We start from the raw sequence: 8764 nt of genomic DNA on the forward strand, positions 1-8764 counted from the left end.
GTATAACCATCAACATTCCTCCAACTACCCCCTACTCTCAGCCCTAGAACACTACTAATCTACTTTCTCTCTCTACAGAGTTCCCTATTTTGGACATTCCATATAAATGGAATCATATAATATGCTTTCTTTTGTGCCTGGCTTCTTTACATTAACACAATGTTTTCAAAGTTCATCCAGTGGATATACCACATTTATCCATGCATTACTTAACAGACATTTGAATTGTTTTCACATTTTCTCTATTATAAGTAATGTTGTTGTGATCATTTATGTACAAGTATATGTGTGGATATAAGCTTTCAATTGCATTAGGCATATACTTAGAAGTGAAATTGTTGATTCATATAGTAACTCAATGCTTGATGTTTTGAAGATCTACTACTTTCTATATCAGCTGCAGCAGTTGATAATCCCACCATCAATTAGGGATATGTTTCCATATCCTAGTCAATACATTATTATTGACTTTTGCATCATAGTTATCTTAGAGATTTGAAAAGAAATTTCATTGTAGTTTTGATTTGCATTTCTCTAGTGGCTAGTGACTTTGAACATCTTTTTGCATGCTTACTGGCAATTCGTACACCTTCAGAAAAATATCTATTCAAATTCTTTGTCCATTTTTTAAAATTTGGCTTATTTGTCATTTTATTGTTGTCTTGTAAAACTTTTCATATATTCTGGGTACCAGTTTCTTATTAGATATGTGATTTCAAAATATTTAATCCCATCCTATAAACTGTCTTCTCATTTTCTGCAAGATAGCATTTGAAATACAAAAAGTTTACATTTTGGTATAATCAAGTTTATCTGTTTTCTTTGCTTATACTTCTGGTATCATTACTAAATTACCATTGACTAGTCAGAGGTCACAGAGATTTACTCAGGTTTTCAAAAAAAATAAATTATATTCTTCACTATCATTTAGGCTTATGCTCTATTTTAATTAATGGTGCATAGTTTGTTAGTTAACAAACAGTTAATTTGTGTATGACACAAGGAAAGTTTCAATTTCATTCTTCTGTATGTGAATATCCACTTCTTCCAGGAATATTTGTTGAAATGAATATTCATATTCCAGTAGAACGCCATATCAATTGTATGCATAAATGATTCTGTTTCTCTATGACCACAGTCTGATAGGACAATCTGCTTCATCAATTCAATCTCCTAATGTTCCAGAATTTCTACTACTTGGTGTTTTGTGAGACCAACCTCCTCCAAATATATTTGTTAACTAAACAAATACAAGAACGATACTTAACCTTGCTGAACTACCTAAGAACTTGAGCCACTTCTGCTTGCTATAAATACTTGATGCTGTAAAAGAGGCTGTTGGTTTCTATTGAAACTCAATCCCAGAGTATTTGTCTGGGAAGCTGGGGGACTGATTTTCCTGTTTTACCCATGACCTCTCCCAATAAACGCATTTATTAATTTCCATGAATTGTTGTGACTGGTGGGAGGTGTGTAGCAGCCGCCAGTTGTATAGCTAAAATCTGCAGGCTGCCAACAGAAGGCCACAAAGACTTTTTTGAATCACTCCTTCCCAACATCATCATTGCCTTGGCACACTGAATTAATGCCACTCCGTGGTCTTCCATCTTACTGCAGAAAGAATAGTGGGGAAACGTGTGTTCTTCAGGCCAATCTTATTGAAATAATTGAAAACAGATCATTTTTGCCTTCAAGTTGAAGCAACTCAAGCAGATAACACACTGAAGGCATTGAAAGCAGCTCAGCTGAGAACATTAAAACACGTATTTGCTGCATGGGACTCTAGTTAAGGAGCCCTTGAATTGATCTTTGAAGGATCCAAAAATAATGTCACATGAAGGGTCATAATTATTCTAAAGAAGTAAATCTCTAATCTACCTGTGCTGTTCTTTCAGGATGGCCTTTCTCATTTTAATTCTACCACGGTCAGAGTCAGGATGTCCCAGGAAAGACCTTTACTCATTCAGAATCTTGGGCACTACCCAGAGAAAACTGGTTCAGGCTCCTCCCTGTTCCACTTGATCCTCCTTTGAGCATGGACATGGTGAATATTAGAAACTTAGGATCCTAAATCTGGACAAAGTCTTAGAAATTTGATAACTTTTTTAAAAGTTTTTAAAAAAGAAATTCAAGACATTCTTGTTTATAGGTGACACAACTAAGTTTCAGAGAATTACGTGATTTGGCCTCATTAGAGATCAAGATAGAGAAATATTTGTAGAGTCGGGGGTATGTTGATGCTCTAAGTCAAAGTGCTGCTGTAAAACTGTTTTCATTCAAAATCTGATGCTTCAAACATGTAATTGTCTTATCCAAACTTTTTTTTTCTTTTTTATTGTTTCATGTTTTAATTTAAATAATATAATAGTTTATTTTTACATCACTTTGTGCATTTTTCCGTCTCAGTTGTAATCCCCATGGGCTTATCCAAACTTTTAAACTGAGGCTTTGGTAATTAATATCAAGTGCTATGTAAAAGGGGGGAGGAGGCAGGATTATGGCTTCAAAGAAAGGAGATATAAATATAATTCCCCACCACCTTTTTAGACCTCCTCTAGTATCTTTCTGTCTGATTAAATGTATTGCAGTGAGAGGTGAGTTAGGCTGTGTTCCTTGAATTATTTTGACATTCTTCAAAGAGCCTCCCCATTTGCATTTCACAGGGCCCAGGTGTTAATCCACCCCTGAACATTGGTCCCCAGATTTGACTGTCAAATTCAGCGATTATTTTCTCTCTCTGTGCAGCTGCACTCAGAAGAGTGCTTTTGTGGACCACCAGGAATTTCCTGTGATAGAATATCAGAAAGCCACTGGTGACTCGGAGGAGGTGACTTCACAGGGCAAAAGTTCCCTTTCTACAATAAACATTCTCAGTGTGGCCATGTAGGAGACTTCCTACACAGACCCCACACCTACCAGCCACTTGTCATCTTGACACCAAATAACCAAAAGAACAGAACCATTTGTAAGGGAATATCTTTTTTTAAGTGAACTTGTTTCTGAGTATTGAGTATGTTAACACAAATAAACCAGTGAAGAAAAAATTATCTAAAAAGGATTTTGTAGGGGATCAGGGGAAAATGCCCCCACCCCTCTAGATTCCTCTCAGTAACATCGGACACATAGTGGGAGGGAAAGACCAGATTTAATTACATGCATCTGGAGATTTACAGGACTGTAAATGCTAGAGGACAAACTCTTGGTTATGTCTTATACTTCAGGATGGGAAAGGGGCCTGGATGTGAAGGAGAGAAGCAGGTGAGTCTCACTTTATGAAGATGCTCTAGATGCTTGCATTGCTTTATGATGCTTTTCTTTGAGGAAATGTTATTTCTGGAAATAATCCTAAACTTAACTGCTTTTTTTTTGCATAAAAGAACTGGGGTGTAGACCAGAGGTGTTGTGGGACTGGAGTGAGGGATAGAGAATTCATCAGAGAAAGTAGGGAGCAGACCAGGTAGATCTACTGAAATACACTGCTAGTAGAGGAGCAGTGGGCGGGATAGGAGAAGTCTGCTGCATCATACAGGGGTCACCTCCCTGGCTGGGGATCAAACTCAGGTCATGGCTGAGGTAGCACTGAGACTTAACCCATTGGCCACCAGGAAGGCCCTGATCTTCATTCTTCAAGGTAATGGTACATTTCCTCTTGAGACCTTCAAGGCCTTGATTGCTCTTAACTCCACATGCTAGGGTGACACATACTGAAAAATGCTTGTCCTGGATATCTTGAGAAAAGCCAGTCTGCACATCTGGGAGGAGGCTACTCCTACAAATTTAAGAGGACATTTTAGAGGCAAGCTAGGTGTCAGCTCCTAAGAGAGAGATGAGGCTGTCAAATAACCACAAGGCACAAGGCCCTTCAATATCCTTCAAGGGCAGGAGTCCAGGGTGATGCATACTTAGCTAGTGGTTGTTCCTCGAAGCACCACAGGAGAGAGGCCCAAAGGAAAGGGGGTGGCCAGCACCCTCAGGCCAGAGTTTCCTTAGTTCCCAGACCTCTGCCACCAATAGTGATGGGAAGGCTAGTAGTGTTCCCTTGACATTTCCTCTTCTGGCTTCCAAATATCACATGCACTCAGCTCATTCTTTGTGTTTTAATAATATGATGGATTCTCACCCACAAAGGTCTATTTTCAGGAGCTGCTACTATCATCACTTATTATACGAAAATCTATGGTGGATCAACTGGCTTCCTGCCATGATAGAGGATGAATCCATCAAAAACCAAAAGTGAGACACAACATTTTTTTTTTTAAAGATTTATTGATTTATTCATACAGAGCTGGGGTACAGGCCAGAGGTACAGGAGTGGTGAGAGGCTTCACCAGAGACAGAGTGGGGAGCAGAACAGGCAGATCGACGAAGTACACTGCTGAGGGGAGCAGCGGGCAGGTCAGGAGAGGTCTGCCACGCCATGTGGTCAGACGGGTATCAGGGGACAAGCAGGGATCGAACTCATGCAGAAGTGGCTTTAGCTTCTCAGTGCTATGCTTTAATCCGCTGCGCCACCAGCACAGGGCCCGAGACACAACATTTTTAAGGATCTTCTTAACAGTCTGTATTCTTAGCAAGGACACTTGCCTGCTCACCTAGCTGGTCCTCCCCCTGATAGCTTTGACCTCCCATTTTCACTTGTTTCTGTCTGTTAATGTTTCCAATTATATGATCAGTTTCTTCAGGTAACTAATGAGCACATTTCCTTTTTGTAAAATAGGACCTGGTGGTTTGATTAGGCTTGTGTTTATAGCTCCCTGTGGCGGGCACCCACAGCCCCTGCCCACCACATACACACCACTATAGAGTCTTTCCCAGGCTTTCTGGAAAAAGGTGATTGATTCTGGATTGAGTTGCAGGTGTCCACTGGAAGGCCAGTTTGACAGACAGCAAACACACATACCTTGAGTACAACTCTACTATCTTCCTGGAGTAGGATTAGCATGGATCTCCTAAGGAGTTTCAATCATCTTTTGTTTACTTCTATATGAAATGAAATTACAAGCAAGACTTTAGGTAGTCATATGTTGGCATCTCTTGAAGGCCTTTTCTGAGGCAATAAACTATTTGCCTTTGATGCCACTTCCACAGTCTCCACCTGAGGGTTTGACAGCAGTTCCTTTCTAGACTGTGGGTGTGGGTGACCCAGGCCTCCTTTTACACACCAGGGCTACCTGGTCCAGTCAGGCATGGTTTGCAGTGAGGCACATCTGCCCAATATTGTGACTCTAGGGGCATGCTCTGAGCAAGGAATCAGTCTATATCATATATGATATGATTTCAAACCCCATCCTCATTCAGATAAAGTTTAGATCTTCAGAGACACTTAAGTGCTCCATCCTTCCACTCATTGGCCAGACCCACTACTCTGCTAGCTGATGCTGGGCTCCATTCTGTGATAGAAGGACAAAGTGCATATTGTAAGGTTGGGGAACGTGGGCAAAGAGGCATACCAGTCTCCCCATTTCTCAGAAGCTCTTTTGGCCACTCTGGTTTGCAGGTTTTTACTGAACCCCAAATTCATTCCCCTCTTACATGGCAGAGACTCCACTTGTGAGCAGAGGTTGTTTTCTCATTACTCACATTTCTCCTTTCCCAGGATGCCTGGGTTCAACCTTGACTTTCATCCATTGTTTAGCTTCCTCCTAGTCGATCTCCTAACCCATGGCTGAACCTTTGCAAATTAACATTTACAAACACATTTGTTTAGGTATAATAAACTGGCACTGACTTCTTCTCTATAGAATATTCAGGAAGGATATATACAATGGGCCCCAAACAGAGACCCAGGCCTGGAGGACAGACTGGGAACTCGGAGTGAAGTCATCTGCATCCCCTCACCACCAAACACACATACAGACACACTCACACATACAACCCCTTCTCTGTCTGACAGAGAGCAATGTACAGCATCTCGCCCAATAGTTTACAACTAGAGGTTCCCTGAGATCCTCAGTTGTTTCAGATCAATAATATGGTTTCTGAGCATTTAAATTATCAGTCACAAGACAATCCAATCCCTAGCCCCATACACTTAGCAGAATAAGGAAGTCTGAAATCAAATGAATGATAAAAAATAAACTTACAAGAGGAAAACTCAAAGTTCTAGAGGTAGACCATCTAGTCTGCTGATGGCATTAGCTTTCATATATAAAATAAAAAGTTGAAGTCATGAAGCAGTACTGTGTCATAGTTGAATTGGTAGTTTACTTCTTTCTTAATGACTTAAAGGTATCAGTGGCTGGTAATGGAAACACTTAGACTCATCCTTCCTATCAGTCTTTTCGAGGCTGGTGTGAGGCTGAGCTCATTTGCATTGAAGGACAAACCACTCCAAAAGGCCCAGAATAAGCTTTCCCAACTTGCGTTTCTTTGTCAAAGTCCAGCAGTTTCAAGAGAAACTTTTAACACTCCTTGAAAACACCCCTACCTATCACCATAAAAATTGTGGGTATTGCCCAGAATTAGGATTTTTACCAAAAATAAACTTTCTGTCCAAGAAAACCACATGACTAGATGTATCTCTAATTACAGAATATCTGACCACCGTTTCGTGAGCTCCCCTTCCCACCACGGGTGAGGGAGCCCCAGGCCCCTATCCCATCCCTTAGCTCAGGCTAGATACCATTTTTCCTGGGAATCTACATCCAAGTAGATTGTCCATAGGCTTGTAATTAAAGTTTTTCTTTGCTGCCACTAATCTATATGACGTCAATTTGATTGTTCAACCAGTCCAAAAAGAACCCAGAGGGGTCAGGGGATTTCTTCTCCATCCCAGTATAAAGAACTTACACCGATGCCTGCACATTGTCAGCACTCATGGAACGGCTGTTACGGATCAGCTTTTAATAACTAATGTAGCAGATTATAAGATTTACAATTTTTTGACTTTTTATTTCAGCTTTGTCCACTGAGTGGGTACCTGGGAAGGCCAGGTAAAAAGATCTAAACGACCATTTGCATGCTTTCCAAAGAAATTTGCTGTTTGGGGGTTAGGGGGGAGTTGAACTCTCCTCTGGATGGAAATTACACACATATAACCACAGTCTAGGATTCAGACCAGCTCAAAGGAGTCATAGCAAGTGGGGAACTCTGCTATGGTTCAGTGCAAGTGTCCAAGTGACTTTTTTTTTCCCTACGTTGTTCCATCTTTAATGATTTAAACTTTTGCTCGGTTATTATGTAGAACCTGAGCAGCCTCATTGGTTTCTTTTGTGTTATAATAGGATTTGGAACACTGAATTCTACTCCTGACTATGACATCTAAGGCAGCTTTCTCCCCTTGAGAGCTGGAAATGTTCTGGCAGTGGAGGAGCTGTGGGAGCAGGAGGAGTGAACAAAGCCCTGGACACCACCCCCCAACCCCACTGCACCCCAGTTCCCCCCCCACCCACACACCCCACCCCCAGTTGCCTCTGCATGAGCCACCACAGAGCCGGCAGCAGGAGGCTGGTGCCACCGGTGGTGACTTTGGCCAGCTGAAAAAGCTACTATGTCACAATCCTTTCCAAAATAAAGGTTTAACCCTTCTACACCGTCATTCTCATTCCCTTGCATTTGCTTCTGGTGTAACTTTGTATTGCTAAAGCTAATAGATAAAAAATATTTTGAAATCTTGATTGGACAACTCATTGACTACAAAGACCAAAGTTCTACTCTCCAATTTTATGTATAAAATGAGAAGAATAGCATAGGCCCAAGGCACACACAGGAAAATAAACATAAGTGGGGGCACTTGTCTTTCTGTGAATTTGTAGCCCAGTTTGTTGTCTAGTGTTAAAGCACTGGCTTGAACTATAGCTACAAGTCCAAAAAAAATGGGCATATTTTACTTTGGGAAAGCTGTTGATTATTGAAGTAGATGAGGTCCCAAATGGTGTCAGACAAAACTCATTTCCACATATTCTCACCAGTATTGAATTCTCTGATTATTTCATTATTGGTAAGGTTGTGCAAATTTTGCACACTTACCAATTCTCTGAATTTTTCATTTCTCTAGAAGGTGGTTTCACCTATCCATGGCAATTCACATACTGCAGCTTTAGAGATAAGAATCCATGCTAACTGAAAGAGCTCAGGTTGATGCACAGGGTCCCAGAGAGATTCTTTGCCAAGAGCAGTTAGCCCCAACACAAGTTGGGATCCTCTCCAAAAAGCTGCTTCAAAAATCTGGAGAAGAAAAAGTGCTTCCAGGAGGTACTACCAGGTGTTACACCCTCTGTAAGAAGATTGAGCAGCCTGTCAATCAATGTGTTGACTGAGGCTTGGGGAGTTCCCCCAAAACAATGTGACAGGTGGCCAGGAGGACAGTGCCAGCAGTTGTAGCAAGTCCTCTCTCTGTCACTTGGCTTAGCTTTAAAGTCCCCTGTAGCTGGTAAGTGTGAAGTCTCAATTTATAGATTTCTTTGTTTACGCTAAAGGAAAGAAACAGGAAGTTCATTTTTACCACTGACCTTGACTAGATGAGTTTGATGATGATATTTAATGGATTAAAGGTTCAGTATAGTTTATTTATGTCATAAAATGACGCCATTCTTGTTTTTGTATTTTTTCCACATTTCTTTAGAGAGTACCTTCTTGAAATAGATTCCATGCACACGTAGTGAAAAGCAAACGTTTCTCAACTGAATTTATTTATGTTTTTATTGAGCTCCATCCCAACCTAAAATACAGAGTCATAACATTTTCAAATATTTACCTGGAGTTTCAGAATAACAATTATTTTTGTCTTTATAAAATGTTTTAGATTTTTTTTATTTATTTTTTT

The sequence above is a fragment of the Condylura cristata genome, unplaced genomic scaffold, assembly GCF_000260355.1.
Source record: "Condylura cristata isolate star-nosed mole 26May11 unplaced genomic scaffold, ConCri1.0 scaffold00009, whole genome shotgun sequence".
Taxonomy (NCBI): Eukaryota; Metazoa; Chordata; class Mammalia; order Eulipotyphla; family Talpidae; genus Condylura; species Condylura cristata.